The sequence below is a fragment of the Camelus ferus genome, chromosome 25 (genome assembly GCF_009834535.1).
Source record: "Camelus ferus isolate YT-003-E chromosome 25, BCGSAC_Cfer_1.0, whole genome shotgun sequence".
NCBI lineage: Eukaryota > Metazoa > Chordata > Mammalia > Artiodactyla > Camelidae > Camelus > Camelus ferus.
In genome coordinates this window covers 27680782-27705305 of record NC_045720.1, presented here as the reverse complement: position 1 = coordinate 27705305, position 24524 = coordinate 27680782, and the positions used below count along the sequence as shown (strand labels likewise).

At 34.0% G+C, this 24524-nt stretch overlaps 1 protein-coding gene and 1 pseudogene across 26 annotated transcripts in view; one reads left to right on the top strand and one right to left on the bottom strand.

Annotated features, from left to right (window-relative positions):
- RIMS2 (regulating synaptic membrane exocytosis 2) overlaps positions 1–24524 on the top strand; it is a 489839-nt gene that overhangs the window by 371536 nt on the left and 93779 nt on the right. The gene's annotated exons all lie outside the window — the stretch shown is intronic.
- On the bottom strand, positions 10868–10940 carry LOC116659916 (annotated as a pseudogene).

Below are 24524 nucleotides of genomic sequence, written 5' to 3'. Positions count from 1 at the left end.
ATATTATATACTGGAAATGAACTTTAAAATGAGTGGCAAAATAGATAGCAAAAAAAAACAGGCTTTATTCAGTCTCTGAATAAAGAAAAAGGGCAAGTCCCTTGCCTCGTTGTGGTTTTCTGGTGGATTCTAGTGCAGTTTTGTAAGGAGGACTGTGAAGGAGAAACAGTGCTCTCTGAAAAGAAAAGATAGATGCCCCACAGCTTATTAGAACACAAACATGCTGAGTTAGGCCCCTCTGGAGATTCATTTAGCTACAGAAACTGCCAAAGAAGGAACTTTAAACAGGGGAGAAAGGGAAAAAAACATAAGCAGCAAGGCATGGAACCAACTAAGTTTTCATTTTCATAACACAATGCACGAAGTAAGTATGAAGCCATCGTTACAGTGCTGTACTGAAAGTCAAGTCAGCACAGGTACGCAGTAGATTTCACCTTTCTGTCTGAGGAGATGAGATTTCTCTATTTGCATTTATTTGAGACTGAGAATTGCCAATTGTGTACATGTAGGAGGAATTTGGTTTTCTAGTAGTCAATCTAGAATTTGATTTTGTGTTAGAATGAACTTGGTATATAGTAAATACATCCTATTATAAGCCAAATACTGCTTTATTATACCTAAATCCAATCATTATGTGTGCTTTACTCAAAATCAGTGAGAAAGTAATTGGGATAAATGTTTACCCCTTGGGTATACAGTTCAGTGGTTTAATTCTATGACACTTCCCTTTTTGTCTCAGATTGGTATATTTATATCTGTGATCTATGAAGGTTTCTATGTAACAGACATGAAATCCAAAAGTGAATATTAACTTAGATATATTTGGTGATTTCAGTCTAAACTAGTAATTTCAAGTCTGTTTGTTGTTTATCTTGATAATTATATTGGTTTATTAATGAAGGCCATTTTTCTGATTTATTGACATAAGGTCATTTCATCATTAATTCACAGAGAAAGCTTTCTAAGGTTTCTTTGGAAAGAGACATAGAGCTTCCTTTTTTCCAAAAGCAGAGCAAAATGGGAGCTTCTAATGTGTTTTCTTTTTTATAAACTGTGCAGAGAACACAGGAGCCCCTTGGTGTTTGCCTGGAGCCAAAAGCCTACGTTAGCATACCTAGCGTGGAGAGGAGAAGTTTGGAGATGATTATAACCTTAAGTTCTTGATTTTTAATATTACTTTCTTTACCATTTTCTTCTTGAAAACAGCACATTATTCTACACAGAAAAGGGAAAGATGATTCACTTCTAGCAATGAGTCATCAGGGCGCTGTGCTCTGCTTTCAGTAACTATATAATACCTCCAGAACTGTAAACCCCAGGGGGCCAGGCTAATGACTCTAGGGAAATACATTCCATAAGATGGCAAAAAATATCAACTACAATTATTTGTGAGAAAATGTTTGTGTTGCTAATTAATTATTTCAAGATAGGATCTTGAATTTACTTTCATTTCTCAAAATAAAATGAACTATCTTTATTCTGAGGGAAAGTATGTCTAAGTGCTGCCAATAACATTTTGTTTTGGTAGTTGATGAACACAATCACAGATTGTTTAAATGCTGAGAACAAATTATATGCTTGTACAATAGTATTGGAAATAATCTTATTCTATAAATACACCACTGATGTTTACTTGTAATCCAAATTTTGTAAAGGAAAGAAATTTCTGACTTCAGAATTTGAGTGTTTATAGCAATGCTAGTATACTTAAAATTAACAAAGTGACTACTACAATGAACTAAAGCCATTTTAGTTGCTATTTTTGTTACAATAATTAGCTCTCATTGCCTGATGCAGAATTTTATTGTTTGTATTATAGTAAGCCTATTAAAGTAAGTCTTCTCAGTGTACAAGTGGGAAATGAATAGCAAAAAGTAAATTCAAAAAAAGTGCATTAAATATTCAAATATAATATTTTCAAAGTTGATTAATAAATAATACATTCATATTTAGCTATTTATATTTACACACATGTATATTAGCTTGGTTAAATGCTCCTATACCATTAATGATTATTTGATAATAATTTCTAGAAAATCCAAAATCACAATTACCATTTGAAATATTTTTTTCTCACTCTGTGAATATGGATATGCTTTAAATTTTATATCTATGTTTGCTGATTATATACCAGAGATATGTAGTAAGCTGGCTCAGAAAAAAAGTGTTTAGAGGTAAGGAACAATTATTCATTCAGCCAGTATTTATTTTAAAAATTTCTCAGTCAATGTACTATGAACTGGGGATAGAAATGAAATTAAGCATGTCTAAACCTCTGATCCTGAGGGTGAAGCAGTTTCTTAGCCTTATGTGGATGGGTGTTTAAGAATAGCTCCATATCCAAAAAATGTCGTCAAGCTGTCTAAGCAAATTCATAAGGATATATTTGATGAATGAATTTGGTACACAAGATGCGATCTTAAGTAAATCTGCAGCGGAAGATAGAAAAACAAATATTGAAAAGTATAGCATTGTCAAAGTCAACAACAGTGGTAGCTTTGTGCTCAAATTACTCATCCGTTCCCCGAGCTTCTGTTCTGGGCATATAAGACAAAAGAAAAAAAAATTCAGGAAACTAGTTATCTATAAATTTTTAGTTCTCAGACATGCCTATAAATGGTATGGAATTATATTTTCTCTTTTTAAAAGAAATGTTTTTGAGATAGGGAAATTTTTTAAAGGAAAGAGATGGCATCACTTCAAGTATTAATGAATAGCTGTTTTTAAAAGACTTAAGTCATCTAAATTAGTAGCAAAAAGTTCTTATAGTCTGTAGAAGGGCAAGAAGAATAATTGTTAATCAAATATTTATTACTGCTAACACAGGAATCAGAGTTACAGATCATAGTTAAAATGTGATAACACTTTTTCCTGGCTGTATAATAAAACTTGATGTGTACCGCATATTTACACCTGTGTTATATAGATCTTTAAAAGGGAAGCGGTATATCCCGTGCAAATAATTAAGGATTCGGAACCTAAAATAACTGGATTCTCGTTCTGACTCTGTCACGTGTCCCTACCCACTTTGGCTGGGGTGTTTTTGCTTGTCACATAGAGGAATGGATGGTTTACACTCTTTTTCATAGTTTAGATGAATGTAGTACACAGGCAAACAGGAAAGTAAGCATCTTTCTGTTACGTGGAAGATTTGTCTTTATTATCATGAACTCAAAGAAATAATCGGGACTGTGACTAACCACCAGTAGGACAAACAGCTCAACATGTTTCTGTCATTTGGCAGATGTTTCCAAAATTTAGATGACCATTTGTAATGTTTTACTGACCACTGAGTTTCTTTTGTTTTGTTTTTTGGAAGTATGTCTCAGTGCTGACCCATCCCCAGGGCATTATGCTGTTCCTACTGCTGTATTACTGATGGCTCATGTCTCCCCTTTCTCCTTGAAGCTATCTTCTGGTTAATACCACTGAAAATCTTACAAGCTCAAGTAACGTCTCTTTTGTTTTATGGTTCTGCATAAAAAGGGAACTTTTTAAAAACACTTGAATATCACTCTTAGAATTTTGATACTGTGAGGGCCCAGGAATTTGCATTTTTAAAACAAACACCCCCTCCCCCTGCACCAAGTGGTTATGATACTATCTTTGTTCTCTTTTGGGTTGCTTATGTTCCTAGTGAATTCTAAAATCAGCTTGTCAATTTGGGAGGAAAAAGGCAGCTGGGATTTTGATCGGTATTATGTTTAATTAGATCAATTTGGGAGTAATGCCATTTTAGAAAATATTATCTTCCAATCCATGAGCACAAGATGTTCCCTTTTTAAAGCTTACCGTTCTTTCAGTGGTGCTTCATGGATTTCATTGTACACATTTTGTGCTTCTTTTATTAAATTTATTCTTTGTATTTTTTGATGCTATTGTAGATGGAATTGTTCTATTCATTTCATTAATTTACTTTTATGTATTGGTCTTGAAACCTACAACCTTCCTATATTCATTTATTAGCTCTATAAGTTTTTAGTTGATTCCTTAGGATATTCTGTATAAGAGATGACATCATCTGTGACATGTGAATAAAGGTAGTTTTACTTCCTCCTTCCCAATCTGAATGCCTTATATTTCTTTTTCTTGTCTGGCCAAAATGATCACTACAGTGTTAAATAGAAATGCTCATGGAAACTTCTTAAAAGAAACAGCCAAAGAGAACTACTTTGCATTAGCTCTAAAAAGCATTTTTGGGGATATTGTCTCCAATATCACTTATCCATTTTAGAATAGTCTGTGTAAAACTTTCTTTTAAAATTTTATGAGTAGCTCTTTTTAAGAATTGATGTGTCTGCTTCACTGAAAACAAAACAGTGTAGCCCATTATGTGTTCTCCTTATCAAGTCTATCAGGAAATTCAAGTTCATAGCCAAAGACGTGATAGTTCCATTCATTTTCTTGAACTACATTGTATTAAAAATCATTATATTATATATAATAATCGACATTTTTCCTTTTGTCTCCTTAATGAGGCTTTGCGTCTTTACTCCCATTTTATTACAATTGTGTTATGTAACTTTTCTTTAAAAACTGCCTCAAATTATATACACTGCTAAATCTTAACAGTTTTCATATTTTATCATGCCAACCTTTAGAATTCAACCCCATTACATTCTCTTCTTGAAATGCTTTTTTTATCTCAGCTCTTGTTATTGTACACTCCTTTAGTTCTCTATCCATCTCTCTTGCCACCTATGTCTTCTCTGTGAGTTTTCTATCCGCCCCTCCCATGTTGATATTTTCCAGAATCCCATCCTAGGCCCTCTTTTCTCTTCATGTTCTATCTTGATAGTACTTTCTCCCATGGCTTCCAATACACCTGTAGATTGATGACTTCCAGTTCTGTATTTCCAGCCCAGATCACATCCTTAATCATCTGCCAGATCTATCTAATCCTGTTCTGGCCATCTTCTTGTCTGTCCTGGGGACGTACCAAGCTCAGCATGTAAAAATTAAGTTCATCATGCCCCTTATAGAACAGTCAACCAAATTTAATAACCTCCTTCTCCTTTTGTGCTCTCTTTCTCAGTGAGTGGTACCAGCATCCTCATACGTGCCCAAATCAGGAACATGGTCTTGACTCTACTAGTCCCTCTGCACTGAGCACAATTCCCTCCCTCTAATCTCCAAATCTTATTGATTCTGAGGCTTAATTACCTCTGAAATATGTCCATTCCTCCCTAACCCTATTTCTACTTCCATAATTTAAGCTATTATCTCTTATGGAGATTAGTTTAGTAGGAAAATCCTATCTTTTAAAAATAATAGCCAATAAATCTGAGCTCGTTGTGCTAATAGCATAAAAAATGAGTGGTCAGTTTCTCTGAAGTAGTTCATTTATAAATTGTATACTTTTAAAAGATGAACTTTATACTGTATGAATTATATCTTATAAAATGCTCAAAAGGTCTCTGCAGAACCAAAGAAATCTATATTCTATGTTGCTCCTTCAGTAAGTGTTATGAGTATAGTAGTGATAAAATGCAGATGATAGTCTGTTTAGGGTTAAGTTTGTCAAGCATTTTTTTTCTATTCCAATACTCCTTAAGCGCCATCTTTCTCTAAAATGTTCTTTCTCTTTTTTAAAACTCTTGCATGCATTTTTAACATCACCAGGGTGCTGAAGATGAATAAAACACAGATCTTATCCTCAAGAAGAGGTGATGATTTTCATTTCCCTTTTATGTGAAAAAGATAAATTTCCCCACATTTATCTTTTTCACATAAATATAATTGTTGGCCTAAAACTGTGATCTGTGTGTGTGTGTGTTATAGAAATAAGCTATTCTCATAAAAATTTAGGAAAACTACTGGGTTAAATGTTCAGTCTCCATTGTATTATTTTCCCTGTGTGGTAAATTTGAGTGTGCTGTGACTTCACGGTCTCCATATTGGATCAATGAAAGTGAGACATTTGAGATTTGATCATGTATATGGTCTGCAGAGAAAGAGCGTTTGAAGATAGAAGTACTGAAAAGGCACAGCTACTAGAATAAGAAGCTGGACATGGAGGAGGGGTTTGGGTCAGAAGCACAGGTGGATGGATTGGCTCAAACCAGAAGAGAGACAGGTAATAAAATAGATCAGTTATTAGACAGGGAGTTGGGAAGTTGGTTGTGACTGCCTGATGGCCCTAATGTTCTCAGTCACATAGAAATAAGAATATAAAGGTTTGGAAGCTGAATTTCAGATTTGATTTGAAGATTTGGAATAATCACTGAAGAGAATATGGAAAAGTCGCTGACCAAAGACAAATTAAAAAGTTGATAAATAGTTCTGCAGATCTGACTGATGATAGGAGACCAGCCATTTCAAGAGACACCTACATGAGAGAGTAGTGCGATCTTTTCTAGCAGCACTGAGCCCATCCAAGCATAGAAACGGAAGTCAGATTGTAGCATTTGTGGAGGAGTGGGAGTTTTGATGGGGTTGTTGGGAAAATAGCAGTGGAAAGCAATTGAGGATGCTTGTGTAACTGTCAGTGTTAAGACAAGAAGGAGGAAATGTTCAAACGGTAACTGATAGACTAGAAGAATACAGAGAAAATCCAAGAGTTGGAAAACTAATCATGTCTTAAAAAAACAAGTTTAGGGTACTGGGAGGGTAAGAGATTTTTTAGTTAGAGTATATCATACTTAAGATTTTGTAGTGGGGCTATTTTCATTAGTTGACAAATTCTAAGACAAGCATCGGAGTAAGGAGAAAAGTGGATGAAGAATAAATACGGAGGTAACTGGAGATAAATGAGTTTTGAAATTATGAGGCATTTGGTTGGGTCTTCTTGATGAACACTTATGTTTCATAGAATTATGAGAATTGGGGAATTGAAAAGACTAAGCCAGTTCCTAAAGGCTTCGTGAATGAGCCAGTGGCCATGAGGTCATCAGACGATAGGGAGAAAGTTTAAAAAAGGATTGTTATATATTGGCATAGCCAGAAGTCATGAACTGCAAAAATAATTTAAACTTTTTTAAAAAGTAGAAGAGAAATATATATATATATTTTAAAGAGCCAGTAATTAGAAATATGACAACCTATAAAAAAAGGTTTTGTTACTGGAAAGGACTTCAAGGGAAGCAGTGTCTTAACTCAACTAGGTTTTAGTTAAGACAGTAGTAAAAAGGGTTACGAATGAGTAGGAAGCATGGAGCTTTGTAACAGCGCCACCTGGCTTTCGCTTTGCTTCTGGTGTCGCCACATTTTCAGCATGGTTGTCATATACTTACACTTTATTACTACATCTCTTTTCTTTGATATGAAATGGGAGTCAGCGTTAATTAAAGTTTACTCTCACATCTTACACAAATTTTAAGAGACATACAGTTTAATTGACTTTGTAATGTAATCATTATTAGCAATTTCTGTTAATTTGTTTTTCTGTGGAGACTGGTTATTCTATCCTGTTATTACACAGAAAATCTTACTCAGAGTTTCCTACCCAGATTCATTTTTAATGATGACTTAATTTAATTGTGGTTAGAATAGCAATTGAGGATTATATCCCTTTAAAATGTCCACTAGTGTTTATTTATATATTAAATTTTTGTTTTCTGGCATCACCAGTATTGATTAATCTATACGTAAATAATGTTTCTATAGACTTATCTAAAATGGGTACAGTTTATTTTTATGCTCTTTTTTACATTTATTTCTAACATTTTCCTTACTGGCTGTATGTTAGAGAGTAATATAAATTTAGTGTGAAAGTAAGAAATAATTAAATTGTAATGACTTCTACCATACAAAATAATAGCAGTAGAAAAAACTGCTGCAGTAGCTTCCATCATATTCAATATTTATTTTTACAAGTCAAAAAGGACAGTTAGCCTACCACTTATTCTAAACTAAATGCAATATTCTGACCTGTGGCTCCTAATAGAACAAGTACCCTTCAGAATGAACAAACTTAACCTATAGAAGTTTGATTTTTATAGAAATAATAAAAATAAGATCAAGTTTGAAGTCAAAGAATTTCCATGCATGAGTATTGCTGTGTTAGATGCCAGTATATCAGTACAGTGTGGTATTATATAGTATAGCTTCATTTTCAAATTCTGATTCTCCATATAGAAAAGGAAGTAAAAGTCAAAAAAAGAAAATCCACAAACACCTGGCCTGAGATTTTAGAACCTTAATGACACAATTCAAGGCTTTAATTTTTAGCCTTGACGCCAGCCTTTCACACTTACTGACCCTTCTCCTTACGGGCTCTTGCTTTTGTTCCTTTGTGTGTTTGCTCACATCGATTCTCGTGTCTAACATGTGGTTTCCTGCTTTCTCTTTGTGCGTAAAGTACCTGCCCATATTTTAATACCCAACTCAAATACCAGTTCACCCAGAGATCTCTTCTCTTCCTTCACAATTTATTTAATATTCTGTTACAGTAACAGTTTTTTTTGTGTCCCTCACTTTCCTCCCCTGTGATACCATTAATTATGTATACATTTAATCTACCATGGTTGACCATTAGCTAGCCTTTTGAGGATACAGTATATCTATCATTTTTTTGTTGTTGTTTTGCTTCCTAATATCTACAGTATTTCACACATAGTAAGTAAGCACTCAGTAACAGTTTGTATGTGAATGTATGAATGAGAGAGATCCTAAGAAAGCAGTGAGTTTCGAGGTGTGGAGAGCTTGTAACACAGTGCCTCGGGCACAGTGCAGTACCCAGCGTGCTCATCTCAATCTTCTTTGACAAAAGTCTTTAAATAGGCCAAGAGATCTTTTTTCCCCCCAATGAAAAGAAACCTATTTCAGAAGTCAGTGAAATTTACTTCAGAGGAATTTGTTTTATGACACACATGTATTCCGTTTAGGAAAGATTTAGTTGGTTGGTTGGTTTACTGATTTGATTGGTTGGTTTATTCATTTGATATATGATGAATGATAATCATTATTTTATAGGTAAAAATCCTGTATGAAGTCTAACAAAAATGGGAGAAAAACATACAAGAAGAGATAACAAAAGTGTTCATTAGACAGTATTTAAAGATTAGACAAACTCATACCAATCTAATGTGCCTCAAAAGAATAGTGTAAAATGAATTCTCAAATCCTGTTGAAAGGTGCAAAGATGAGAGAAATGATAATCCTTTGGGGATGGCAAAAATAAGAAACTTTGTAAATTAGTCTTCTGAGACTTTCTATCAAAATATTTTGAATAGGTTATGTGTAGCACTTAATACTAAAGTTATCTGAAGACAACTGCATATTTTCAGGTCACTAAGAATAAATCAACTTTAATTTACTATTTCTGTCTATCATGGACCATGAATTACTACCTTACATGGTGCACCTGTCACGTGCAGAGACTTAGCCTTCCAGTCTGGCACGTTGGGGATTCAGCCGGCTTGCAAAGTTGTGAATAAGAACTTGATGCCATGTTACACTGACTCACAGTAAGCATGATATCACTTATCATCATCCAAAATTTATTTTTAGTATTATAATAAGTAATACCTAAGTCCTCCGAAAATATACATGAGAGACAATATAGCACGATGGTTAAAACTTAGCTCTGGATTCAGAAAGAGCAGGATTGAATCGTGGTTCTAACGATATCAACTTGGGCAAATAAAAACCACCTTCTTCACCTGGATATTGGGGGTAATAATAGCAATTTTCTTGGAGGGTTGCCATCAAAATTAAGTGAGATTATATCCTTATCGATCTTAACATCATTCCTGACACATGATAAGCATTTGATGTACAATAGAGACTGATAAAGAAAGAAACAGAAAGGAGACAGAAAATAAATTTATAAAATTCTCACTTTTTTTTTAGCTTTTTAGAACTGCATATGTCATAGAAACTTCTCTATAACACTTTGCCAGATGACAATTAGAATAAGATAGATCCTTCTTACATTTTGTACAAGAGAAAATAATATCTGAAATATAAAAAGATTTCATTGTAAGATGATTTCAAAAAGTATTATGGTAGAGATTCTGGAAAATGTTTATGAGATTTGTTTCATAGTTTGAAATGATTGACCTTTAATGGTCTTGGAATTAAAAGGATTTTGTTCCTTAAATTGCCTTCGTTTATTCAGCAAATATTTTTTAACATCTTCTCTGTGCCACATCCTGTGCTAAAATACTGGATAACAAGACCAAATCCCTCCCCTCAAAGAGCTTGAAGTCTAGAGAGGAGATAGAGAAGTAAATAAATGATTACAAAATAGAGTAAAATTGTAAAAAGTGATTTTAATATGTGATTTGATAATACTTCCCTTTAGTAAAACATTTTAATAAACCACTTAATTATCTCATTTAAAGCTCTCTACTAACTTTGAAGTGCAGGTGTGTGGAAAATTGAAGTTATAGACTATCTAAATTGCCCATTATTAAATAATTTAAGTGTCAAGGTAGCAATAGAAAACATACCTTTCGACAACAAAATCCAGTGTTCCTCCTACCTCACCTGTACAGTGCTTTTAGAATAAATGAACTGAGGCAAGAAGAGACAGGTGACTCAGCATTACCTAAGATAAGAAAACAATCTCAGAGGAAAATCGACAATTTCTTATAAGCCTCTAACCATTTGAAGAGTCCTTCTGAATTAATAGCTTAAGAACATATTTGAAGAGCTTTGTTAAACAGTTGTCTTAGCTCTGATGCAAACCGAGCATAAGGCTTTTAAAAATTTAAAAAGTAATTAAAATTAAAACATTATTTTACACTTGAGTCTCCTAGGTCCTCCTACTTAGTCTTTTTAAAAAAATCTTCCTACTGTATAAATCTGAAAGGGTCTCCAGCGAAAATCAGTCAGCAATGTAAGAATGTGAAGTGTGAATACTTAGAAATATAAAAAGTCTTTTAAATCAGTGTTTTCCAAGTGTATTTTTTTTTTATGTAGAAAGGGTGCTGTACACGTTCAGAGAAACTTCTCTAGTAACGAACTATAGAAATGATCCCTGAAAGTAGAGTCTTTCCAAGTGTATTTTCAGAAATTGATACCATGAGCTAATGCTTAAAAATAAATGGTTTTAAGATCAATAAGTTTGTTCTACATATGCTGCCCTTATCTTCTCACAGTATAATCAGCACTCCGAGAAGGTCTGTATTAAAGTTGTGTTTAAACCGGTGTTCCCCAAACTTTATGATGGACTCTTTTAATGTAATGCTTCCAAAATTTGACAAACTTTAATTTTCCATTTCTAACTTTGGCTTCCATTATCTCCGTGAAATAAATACTTTTACTGTTGCTGACTTACACATAAATTATGCTACCAAATTTGAGGTTGCCCAGAAGAACTCCTTAGAGCTGAGAAAACTTACTATAGGGATTGATCCTGTCCCTAAAGAAGCAGACTGGTGAGACTAGGAAAAGAATTGTAAAATCAGGTAGGAATTAGCAAATCCAACAAAGAGGGAAAAGTATTCTCCAAGGAATATGAGATAAGATTTGGCTTTCAAGTAATGACACTGTTACATAATACATTATAGCTTATATAGTTTAACAAATATCATGAACATTCATCATTTTTGCTGACTTTATACATATACTTTAAAGTTTAATTCACTGTCTATTATTTAGGGAATCAGTTATCCTCTCTGCGCTTCAAATAACACATTTGCTTGGGACCATTAGTTGCAGAAATTAAAGGAGGTTACAGGTGTAGGGCTCCACTTATGTCATGTATACATATGTGTATGTACTTTGTGTGTGTGTGTGTGTGTGTGCGTGTGTGTGCATGTGTGTGTCTATGCCATACTCTAATCTAGCACATGCTTGGTAGAAATCTCCACTTCCCAATTTCCCCCTTCATGAATTGTTCCATCTTACTCTTCACTTAATGACTTCTTATTTCTAATTTTTTAGACTCCCAGAGTTGGTTTTACATTATTATTTAATGGTTATGTAGTCCGTGACTCCCATATCTAGTATCTTAACACATCATTAAACTTTACTATTTCAGCATTCATTGGAATATACTCCTCTTCATTAAAAGAATTACGTCTATATAGGAGAAGCAAGAAAATTCTTTGATGTTTAAGGATATATAAAATATTCATCAAGGTCTATCAATATGGTGATGAGTGAATATTATAAGGGAAATATTTATATATTCTTTTGTTAATATAGAGCTACTTTGTCCTGTTATACAAAGTCTTCACTTTATTGTAATCATTTTTAGTAAGTGATAATGTTAGTATCATATTTGAAGTGATTTATTGGTTAAAATTTTATTTTGTGTAACATACATACATACAAATATACTATATATGCTAATATACATATATTCATACATTATACATATGTATATATTATGAGATTTTAACAGTAAACTTGAGAGATTGACAGAACAGGTTTTATTATTTACATTTTGAGATAAGGATTCTCCTTGTTTAATATTCTGATGCTTCTCTAATGAAGTGAATTTGGAATTTAGGATGAATCTGTATAAGTGGTTATCACTGCAAAAATGGAAGGATCCTGTGATTTAGGCACGCTTTTCTCAGGGAACAGTGATACTTAGGGAGGATTGAAGGTTTAGCTTCATGGAAGCAGAGTCTTCACCTGTTCTGGCACTGCTGTGTTCCCAGTCCCCAACGCAGTGTAGGCCTGCAACAAATATTGTGGAAGAATGAATGGATGAATGACTGCCTAACTATTTCAGTAATTTTTTGCAGGTGTTTTTTCTTTGAAACAGCTGAATTTAGACAAGGGATTAGAAAGGTAATTCTAAAAGATAAATTTTTTAAAATACAAAGTAATTAGATAAAATTGAGTGCTTTTTCTCACTAATCTTTTAACTGCTATGAAGTATTGTAATCATCGTATTCCCTCTTCTTGACTGCAATTTTACTTATTAACGACTCACAAAATCTTAATGTAGAGCTTCTCTTTCATAGCTAGACTCTTATACATGAAAAGCCACAAACCATTATTGGCAGATACTTTAGAAGTTACTTGGTACTCTGAATGAAAGTAGGACTCCCCCATATCAGTGGTCCCCAAACCACGTTCACAAACATATCACTAGGGGAACTTTTTAAAAACATTAATTCTGTGCCCTTGACGTGAGAATCCTATTCCAGTATCTCTAGATGTGATTATCATCTGAAAAGTAAACCAAGTTATATTTAAACCAGTTTATATATATATATATATATATATATATATATATATATATATATACACACACACACACATATATATGTATATATATATATATGTATTCATATATCACAGACACTGTAATACATATTTTAAATACAACATAGTAATTATTATTATTTGTAAAGATAGATAGGAATTCTTTTTTAAAAAAAAAATCCTTTTTCTATTGGTCTAACAAGTGTAAATAGTAGTAGTAATACACTTTACCGATATATTTTTTAAACAATAAAGACCTTTTCTTATTATCACTCTAAGTATAATAAAACATTGTGTGGGTTTGGAATAATACTGTGTGCAGTGAGTAACATCAATGACTAAGCTTTGGGAATCTGCTCACAGCCTTGCCTTCATTTTTTTTGATCTAGTAACTCAGAAATTTATTTGTACAAGTTTAATTCAACTTTGTCCAAAATTCATCACACTGTTCATAATAATATTTAAGTTACATAAATGATATATATGAGCATACAGTGTGTATATTGGCATATTTTCTGTATTTCATGGTTATCTTATAATTTAATGCACTCAAACAGGTTTACAGCTTTAGGGTAGTGGGACTTTAAATTTGTGTAGGAATATATTCTTTTGAAAGAAAATTTATCTTTGAGAATTTCCAGAGAATGTAATTATGAGCGAAATAATCTTGGCATTTTCTATTGATTGGTTTTTGTGGAGTATTGTCTTCTGCTTTAATCAGCAAAACTCAATATCTTAAGTATTTGGGAAACTTTGTCTTATCTCTTATACTGAATTCTGAGATATTTACATAGCTTTATCAAATCTCTAGTTGCCCTCAGGCTGCCCAATATGTATATACACTTACATATCTTACTGTATAATTTAAGGGAATTCTTAAGTCATTGAGTTGATTTTTACTAGGACAATTATATTATGATTACAAAGACTGTTTAATTTCAATAGAAATGGACAGCAGTTCTGGACAGAATATGCCATGAACTTCTGTTGGCATGGGCTACTGAAGATTTCAGCAGAAGAAATAAGTTACGAGAAAAAAATAAAAATACGTCTAATGACTAAGAGAGTTACCTCAATGATAGAGAACTTTCCTTTTTTTAGTTCTATTTTATCTGTTTATTATGGTAGATAAAAAAATTTTAATTTTAAAATTCTTTATGTAGTGGGAGAGATAACTTATTACTATAAAGGAAGAACTTTATAAGAAGGAGTTTATGAGAATTTCATAGGAAAAAACTTGATAAGTATATTCACTCTATTTCCAGTTGATAGTCATAAATTCTTAGGTTAAAGTTTCATGGTTAGTGTACATAAAACATTTTTTTAAATTATTGTATAGAACCAAAATTTTTACGTGCCTATAGTGCTTTAGGCATGCTTTAAATCTAGATTTTAATCTATATATATTTGGCAGTTAAAGAAAAATGCTTGGCAAAATATACTTTGCCCTTAAGTTTGAACAGCAAAATTTCCAAGTAAGTTCAAAATGTCCTAGTATTCATTTATTCATTAGAGTAAGGTTGTCTAAATGTTAATTTTAAAAGATTAGTTTTAAGTTAAAAATTATGGTATATTATCCATTTTTGTTTACTTCTAAATTTGATTTCTCGGTGTTCTCTCTGAAACAAAATTTATGGTACAAATAAAGCACGTCTGTTCCGGCAGTCAGCTTCTACTTAACATGTGTCTGTATCCTAGGTTGGTGTTGAGTAAGGGCAGTTTAACCATTCTTGCCTGTCATATTGCTGCAGTCTTGCTCAAAAAAAAAACCGATGGTGACTGAAAAACTGCAGTGTCCTAGAGCCAGCAAAAATGGCACACCCTTATCTGTTACTTGAACAGCAAAAGCAAATGCATTTATGGATAGAAATTTTGATTGAGGTTAATATTCTGTCATGTTTAATAAAACAATTATTTCAGAACTCTATTTCTACTTAAACATAGTAGAGCTCATATATTTTTTGACAAATGTAGAGCACATTGTAATAAGTAGAGTTAATGTTCAATAATTTTCCTAGCATATTTCCATGTCATAGTAGAAACAGCATTCAACTGAATAGGTTCTAATTCCATCTGGTGATGAGCAAGCACTCTGTGAGACCTGGGGCAAGTGTTTTCATTTCTCAGTTTTCTCACTCCTGTGGAGAACAAACCAGGTGATGCCCAAGTCTCTTTCAGCAGTTCGACTCAGATTTGTCATCATAATTTTAACATTTAAGTAACATTTAATGTAAGCATTAAAAATTTAATCTAAACCACAAAGAATATGAGCTAGGTCTTAATTTATGTTTGAAAAATGAATGCTTAATAGTTTTTGCTTTTACCCAATAATATAAAGCATATTTATATTATCATTTGAATGAGCCATTTAATTCCTCTAGTTAGTTATTGATAATTTCTTGAAAAAATACCTAGCAACTTTTTCATCTGTATTTTCTACCTCCATTGGATAATTGTGAGATGTGTTTCTAGGCTGAAGACAATATATTAGTCTTTTCTGTATTGAGAAACCAAAAATAATCATTTGTTCTCAATGAGAAATATTGTCTTAGATTAAATAAATAACTCATTAACTAAGAAAGTTAAGGGCTATTGTTATGCACGCTTTTGGTTCATTTTATAACACGGTGTGTAATCAAATTAAACAATGATTTTTATTTACAACTTTTTAAACAAGTTTTCTAGGAAAAAATACTGGGCTGGTAGTCTTAGGCAGGTCAAAGCTAGTGGAGGACCTGGACATTTAAATAATTATAACACAGTATTATAACTACTATTATAAAGATATATTCAATAATTGAAAATTTCTTAGTTACATATACTGAATGTTACAAAGTTAGACAAATAATCAATGATTCTTCATTTTCCTCATATAAAGAAATAAGTGTAAAGGGGAGAGTCTTGGGAGATACCAGTCAAGTTTTAAAGCACAAATGCACATTCCCAGTTGCGCCATATTCCAGCATATGATGCATTAATTCAGCATATTACTATTCCAATTAATCTGAAAAGTAAGTTACTTTAGTTTGGTTTTAATAAGGTGATGGACTGGAGAGATAGCAAGAGGGGACAAGAGAAGGAAAAATCCAGGAGTATTACAAAGAATGAATCAACAGGGTTTGCTTTGATTGAGTTACTTTGTTCATTTATTCAACGACCATGTATTGAGTGCTTGTTAAGTGCCAGGCCCTATTCTGTGTGCTTGGGGTACAACAATGAACTCACAAACTTACTGCCGTCATGGAGCTTGCATTCTGATGGAGGAGACTGACAAGGAAGAAAATATATTGGGTGTGAGATGAGGAGAGGAGAGCAGGATGACAGTGCGCGCTAGAATAGAAGGAGACGGAAACGCTGCCTCACTGCCTGGAGAGCAGGTGCAGATATAATTCCAGGAAGTCAGTGCAGGTTTAAGAATTGTGAGCTTTGTGTGGAGTCTGAAATTAACAAGAGTGAAGGGAATAGATGGTGAGATTAGTCCTGATAACGGAGATGAGGCTGTGTTTGCTGGAGCTGGGGTTTCTAACCAGGAGCACACAGAGGTTCCTTAGGGCTGTGGTGACTGAGGGGTGATCTTACAAGGAGCCACTGATGCTCAAGGGTTTCCTCTTGACCTGATGTAGGGAGCAAGGGGAAAGGAAGAGTTGGAAACCTCAGTGTTCATATTTTTGGTAGCTATGACTGTTGACAGAAAAATTGAGAAATTAAAAGGATTAGGAGTTTTGAGCAGATGAAGAGTAAAAAATTTTTAAATTTTTTAAAGTAAGGCATGAATTTGGTCTGAAGCAGATTAGAGTGGATCTGCGTCTTTCTGTTTAGATTCACACGTGTAATCTGTTTAAAAGGAAGCAAGAAACAATCCATGTAATTGTTACTAAAATAGATATTATCTTCATGTTTAACTTTAGTTTTTAAAGCTATGGAAATAAAAATAAGGCATTAGTTATACCACCTTCAGATTATTTTAAAGTATTTTCCCTGCAGACATTTAAATTTACTGTTACCCTATCTACTTTCTGAATAGAGTACTTGACAATCAACGAATTACTCTTTTCCTTTCAGAATCCCAAGAAACACGAATCTAAAGAAAGTTTCTTGTATTACTGACTAAATAAGGGAGACAATATAGATTTACCAAATGGCACTATATATTGGTGTCTTAATTTTCAATTTGCTAGGGTCTTTGCATTGTTCTCATGTTATTTTTGTATGATTATAACCTCACAAAAATATTCAGTAAATTAGAGTGAAGTGGAATGACATTTTTAAGCAAAAAAAAATTGCATTTGAATATGGGAGAGCCTAGATTTTTGCCATCTGAAAAAATATATTTAATTACCTTTCATATAATGTTTATTTTATAATGCTGTCTTTCATTTGATTTGTGTATTTCTTGATTTTGCTTTATGTAGGATCATAGGAAATGAAGAGGTCTTATGATGTTTCAACAACTCTAAAAAGCTTTTATTCTACTTAATATAAGCAATAATTCTGAAAAGTCTGGGTCACAGAAAAGTCACCTGTATCATTCATTTTAGTATGGAATGCCCCAGATCATTCTACTTAGGCAATATTTCTCCCATTTAAAAAATAAAATCTTCTAAGAATAAAACTTTACACTAGTTGCAAAATAGTGCTAAGAATTGACAAGTATGACAAATATTGTTTACACTAAATTTTTATTATGTGAACGAAGGGCGGACAGTAGGCTGAGGCATAATAGTAGATGATTTTTTTTTAAATAACAGATTTAATATGCAAAGTAGGTCTTCCTGTTATTTCTTAAATACATTCCGTGTAAGAATAGGATATGGCCAAACGTAGAACACTGGTGGATTACAAAAAAAATTGTAAATGATGGTTAACATGTATTTTTTAACCAATTTTAATATGTAGGTCCAAGGGCTCAATCTTAGAGAACTAGTAAAAATATTATTATAATACATGATGGCCAACTTCCACCATGATACATATCAGTAAATCACGTAGCTCCAGTTTGAAAATGAGTAAGAATTGACTCTCTTTTCTTAAATGTATGTTCATCTTGGCATACGAATATTATAATTCTGAGCCTTTCACAACTCTAAAAATGCAAGATAAATCTTTTATTTCGGGGAGGGGAAAGCATTCACAGCTCCAAAATATTTGATGAATAAATGAATAGCTATTGGTCCTGAGGGTCTCTTCCAGCTTTGTGAGAAGTGAAACTGTAATAGGCTCATCTTTGCTGAGCTTCTTTGTATTAAAACGTTTCTCCTCAGAAAGCAAGGTTTAGTGTTGGCTGAAATAGGTATTCCTGTGCTTCAAATTAGGAAGTAGGTTAGTAAAATTTACAGTGAAATTTATTTTAGTGCTGTTAACACTAGTATTTTCCTAATAAAGAACAACTTTTGTATACTCCTAATCCCCCGGACCGCAGAGGCTCCTTCCTCTCTAGGAGGGAAAAATTGGAATTTTGGTCAATTTTTCATTCTTTTCCTTATGGCTTTCTACGGTTGGTAAAAAGCAAGTCCACTCTAACTTTATTTACTTATTGAAAAGTGATGGAAGTATGGTGCTGAGAAGTTACTGTCAAAAAGCAAAATAAAAGGTTGACCAAACAAACAAAAAAAGTAAGCTAATGCATAAATGGAAAATAATGTTTTACTGGTTCTTACTACTTTTTTGCAATTTCAGTGAGACATAATTTCCAAACTCACTTGAGGGTAACAAAACTCTTTGGTGGCTAGATAACAAATAGTGACCGTGAAATCGAGCGATGAGTACAAACTGATTTGAGAAAGAACCTATTAGTTTCCTTGGCAGGTACGTCAGACCTGCAAACAGAGCACAGTGCTCAAGCCAGTGGTCTCTGGAACCCGGTAAACTTGGGTTTAAATTAAAACTGCTCATCAGCTTGTGAGTTTCAGCAAGCTACCTCCCAAATAATCAAGTTTCTTTATCAGCAAGATGGGGGTAATTACCTACTGTGAAGTTTGCTATAAATGTGAGATAAGATAAGATGTATGTGAGGTTGCTTAACACAATGGCTAGCCTGGGGTAAGCTTTCAATACATGTTAGACAACGTTAGGAGCTCTTGTTTTCAAAACAGTGTGAGAAAGATATTTTGAATGGAACTGAAAATCCAAAGCACACTGATGACATTAGTGAAAATATGATTTTTTTTAAAGGCAAGAAATACCCTTTGATAAAGCTGCTTTGGTCTCTATTTTGTATAGCTGTCCTGGCCTCCAGAGGTAAGGAATCAAAGAGGAAGTACAAGTTTTCAAGCCTGTTTTCATCATGGTCACTCTGAAGCTAGTGTGCATTCAGCCCTAAGTTCTAAATTACCTGAAACTCAGAATAATAAATGATACTTATAATTATTATCCTAGTCATCAAAAAAAGTGAAATTATTTCAGTGGTTTTTGTAAAAGGTAGGAAAATATATCATATATATTAAATTTTAGTTGTGCTAACTCTCTAGAACAGTCACTTATTTCAGGTTAATTGTTTTCCATAAATATGTCTGCTTCTGGTTATTCTAAAGTATTACCTCTTAAGGTGGTATTAGTTTTAATTTAAATTATAATTACCTCAGAAGTGACCTAAGGATTCACAAAGTAGAATAAAGTTGAAGTAAAACCATTAATTCAACAAACATCTGAGTATCTTACTCAGTGCCCAACGCCAATGTTCAGCCCAGAGCTGTGTATATAAGTGCTCACTAAATGTTGAAAAGAATGGGTGAATGAGTAAATGAATGAAAGAATAACATGTGTAGAATATAGCATTATATTTAAGAGTGAAGGCTCTGGAACTGGTCAGGTGGGTGTGAATCCTGGCTCTTCTACTTGGTATCTTGTATGTGTGTAGACCTTGGACAAATTACTTCGCCTCTCAGTGCCTGGTTTTCTCATCTGTAAAATTGTGATGATAATAAGCATTTCTTCATTGGATAGTTTGAGGATTAAGTAAAGGAAAATTGACAAAGCATTTATAACAGTGACACAAAGTAAGCACTGGTAATTATTTGCTAAAATCAACAGGATAAAAAAGAAATACTAACTGTAGCTTTAAAGGTAAAACTTAACATGTGAAATGCCAACAGCTAGAAGTCATGTTCTACTAATTTAAAATTTCTAGGAATGAAGATTGGCTTTGTAACTCAGCTGTAGCCAGCTGCTACTGACTGCCCATATCTCTCGTATGCAGACCTTTCCTTCACAGGTTGGTGACTTGGGAAAAGAGGAAGGGTGTCTGAATCCAGTCTACAGTAACTTTCACACATTGCTACGTCAGATCACATCTTAGCCCATCTAGCCCAGGATTCTATAAGCAACAATAAATATTCTCTGTTATAAATTGAAGAGATATTTAGCCACCCTATTTAAAACAGGTGAAACAGGGTGGGTCTTCTGAGTTTAGTGAAATGACAACTCATTGGTGGTACCTGGGGAAACCCCCAGGTGTACTAGTTTTAGGCGTAGGACTGATCTTGCACGAAATTTATATTCTCCCCAGTTACCATCTGATCAGCAGGATCATGTAAACACGGTCAAGAATGTGTTATCCAGTTTTGTGGAGGGTGTTTAGAAGTTCCTCTGTGCTGGTGAGTTGGGTATTTGAGTATCAAACAATTTCCAAGGGCATTTCTAAGAGCAGTGGCTTTTCAAAATGTTCCCAAAATACTACATTTTAAATACTCAAATAGTAAGTCATTTTATCTTCTAATCTTTGAGGAATTAAGATATAAAAATAATCTTTCTGTTTAGTCATCTGTGCCCTGTTTCATTAAAATTTTTATTTCTTTGATATGTTAGACTAAATGTAAATGTAGTTTCACCTGTTTTATGTAGAGGGGCTAAATGTCTTCAATTTGTAAGAGAAAAAAACTGTATTTGTTGTTTATAGAATCTGGGGCTACGTGGGCTAGAATGTGATCCAATGTAGCAATTCCTGAATATTACTCCATACTAGATCAGAATATAATTTTTTCCTTAAGTTATGCCTTAAAAAAGCAACTGAGCAGCAAAGTGATACATTCTAGACTAGCTTGTTTTTATGTAGGGACAGAACTGAGACTTAAGGATAAGATTTTAAAACAAGTCAGTGGAAGTATTTGCTGACTATCTGCACATTGTGGAAGATGTAACCTAAATATAATGGAAGATAGAAGGATTAGCTCAGATGGAAGAAAGGAGGAAGCTGCTCCAAAATAGGGCAGTGCTTTCAGTATCAGCAGAGAAGCAAAAGTGAGTGCAGCATCGGGTAACCGCATGGTCTACACGGGATGGAGGGCTGTTGTGAAGTGTGTAGATGGACAGAGGTCAGTAGCATTGCTTAACTTATTATCTTAAATTATTACTTGATATCTTTAGCATTTACTTGCCACCACGTTTTGCCTAGAGTTGTCTTTATGCTTCATTTAGCAAATTGGGCTATAAGTGGTTTTAGAACAAATGCCATGTCTTATATTTCTTTATAATTGGCAGAGAACTGACTCCAGAGTCTTGTACATAGTAGATAAACAAATAAATATTTGTTAATTAATTGACATCTATCTATTTCTAAAACATTTATTGGGAAGTTTTGTTTTCTTTATCATCAGCAAATATTCATTGAGCACCAAATGATTTATGAAACTTACTAGATGCAGCTTAAACATTGGTATGTAATTATGCCTACATTACTAGGAGCATTCATTCATATAATGAATTTATTGAATTCATTTGTTCAGTGAATTCTTTCTTTAGATCTATTTAGTGCCAAGTGTCAGGTACTAGGCTGCTGAAGTACACTGACAAGATGAACTCTCCAAGTTCCATGAGAAGAGAACAATTATAATTTATATAATAGATAATAAGCCCTGAGAAAACACAGTAAGTGGCAACCAAAAGTTCATGATGTTAAATGTAATGTTGCTGTATTGTTAGGTTCATTAAATGATCTAGGTTAGCCTGTGCATCTCATAGCTTCGCTGTAAGAGCCCCACTGCCCAGATTCCAGTTGCAGTTTTGTGTCACCTGGTGGCAGTTGTCTACTGTAGTGAAAGTACTAAAACTGAAGTTGATAATGAATCCTGTGGCTGATTGAGACGTTCAGTAGAGTGTCAGAGTCCCAGTATCTCCCTGCTGGTTTTTCCAGCCCATGGCAGAAGATTAGGAGACCTGCCTTACATCTCCCTGCTCCTCAAAAGGGGCTTGAGAGTCTTGCCATCCCCACTGCATACCCCTCCCAGAACATAAGAATTTCAACCCACTCCTGTTTGCCAACAGGTGGTAGCCAGGAGATGGGAGCAAATTGGCAATCATATCATATCTAATTTCACATTATTATACAATATGTTATTGCAAGGTTTTACTGCATTTACAGTTGACATGACGGAAAGCACATCAAAGCTTGTGGGACAGGAGATCAGGCAAGTCTTCACAGAGTTACTCTTATTCAAGCAGAGACTTAGAAGAAATACAGTGGCTTGTCAAGTGGTGGTGTGGCAGAAGGATGTTCATGAGAAAGAAGAATAGATGTAAAGGCACAGAAAACTAAGAGTATATAGCTATTTCATGGAACTACGTGTAGGTGTGTATTTCTCCAACATAAAGTTTGAGAGCAAAGGGAGAAGGAGATGAAGTTGGAATGTTAGGCATGGGCCCCCGGCACTACTCATCACCCAGGCCATGGAACAGTTTGAAGGATCCATTTTAGAAATTACAGGAATTTTATTTGTAGAAGATCACTATAAAACTCAGTTTTCTCATCTGTAAAATAGAGATAATAGTACTTAATTCATTGGATTGTGTGAGCTAGAGAGAAAATATGTGAAGTATTTTGCATAGAGATCAGTGCAAAGGACATTAGATAAGTGGTAGCTATTAATATTATTACGTTAGTAATAATGTTACTATAGTTAATTATTGGAGGGAGCAAGGCCAAGCCTTGTAGCTTAATAGTCTTATAAATTCATAACAATCAAATCCACATATACATTCAAGTAATTGTAAAAGCTATTCAGTTTCCTTTTCTGTTTTGAATGTTAACATATTTAGAGCTAAGACTGTTACTGAGAGGAGGGAAAAGATACCTTGTTTTTTTGTCACCCCCCCCAAAAATGGATTTTTAACAAGAGACTGAAAGTGTGATATAAACAGAAGATTTTATTTCTAAAGTAAAAAGCTAGTAAAATAGAGTACACACCCGAGAATTGGGGGTGGGCCAACCGAAGAAAGGAAAAATGACGCCACCTGTTTGTTTTTTCTGCCTTATACCTTGGCTTAGGGGGCGTTTTAGTGATTGACTGATTGATTGATTGATTGAAGACTCCTGTTCCTTGTACTCAGGCACGCTCATCTCTTGTGCGCATGTTCTTACCCATGATGCACACAGGAAAACCTACGAGAAGGGGCTCAAACTGCAATGTTAATGACATAAAGAGTAGTGGATCAAGTTAAGTCGGGTCTCTCTACTGCGCAGCCACAGCATTCAGATTCTAGCTGGCTTCTTCGCTGGCCCTCATTTAGAGAAGGTAAAAATTTTTGGAGCCCCTTATCCCAAGTGCAGGCGTACTGGTTTTTTTCTGGGTTGCACCCTCCCCCTTCGTACCCTCTTGTCCGGTTATTTCTAACTGCCTAACAAGATAACTGCATTTTAGTGTATTTATTATTTTCTTAGATGGAATATTCTTGTTCTATATTACTCTAAGCTTATTAGCCTTACTAAAAAATTCTACTTTGCACGCTCTCTCTTTGGAGTCATTTTAGAATTTGTCTTTTGTAACAGAATTATATTACATTCCAAAATATCCATTCTTTTAAGTTTACAATCGAAGGACTGAGGCCAGAGAGGTCAAATCATTTTGTCTAAAGGATATGTTAGCTAATTCTAAAGCCAGAACTCCAGTCTTATGAGCCTACACTCTTTCTTATTAACCTAATTTTGCTAATAATTTTAAAGCATAGAACTACCGTCTAAATTCAAATACTTAAATTTTCATCCTTATAGAAGGACAGGAAAGCAAAAATGTTGACTGGGTAGGCGGAGAGGAAGTAAGTCTGATTGCGGGGCTGGAAAAATCCCTAAGGCATACGGAAGATCCGCAGGGTTCCTACCCTGCTGTATAATGCCTGGAAGGTGAAGGAGAGTAGCACTGCTTGTAGGTAGGTAGTAAATGCAAGTCAGAAAGAATTGAGCAAAACAAAAGGAATGGCCTGAATGTTGTTTACTAAACAGCGAGTTAAGATGTACCGTCTTTCACGTGGGATATAGTCGTACTATGTGAGTCTTAGCCAGAGATTCTCAAAATATGATTGCCGGATCTGCAGCATCATAACCACCTGAGAGCTTGTGAGAAATGCAAATTCTCGGCTATCACCCCAGATCAAAATCTCTGGGATAGAACACTCTGGGAATGAGGAAGAGTAATCAGTGTTTTAGC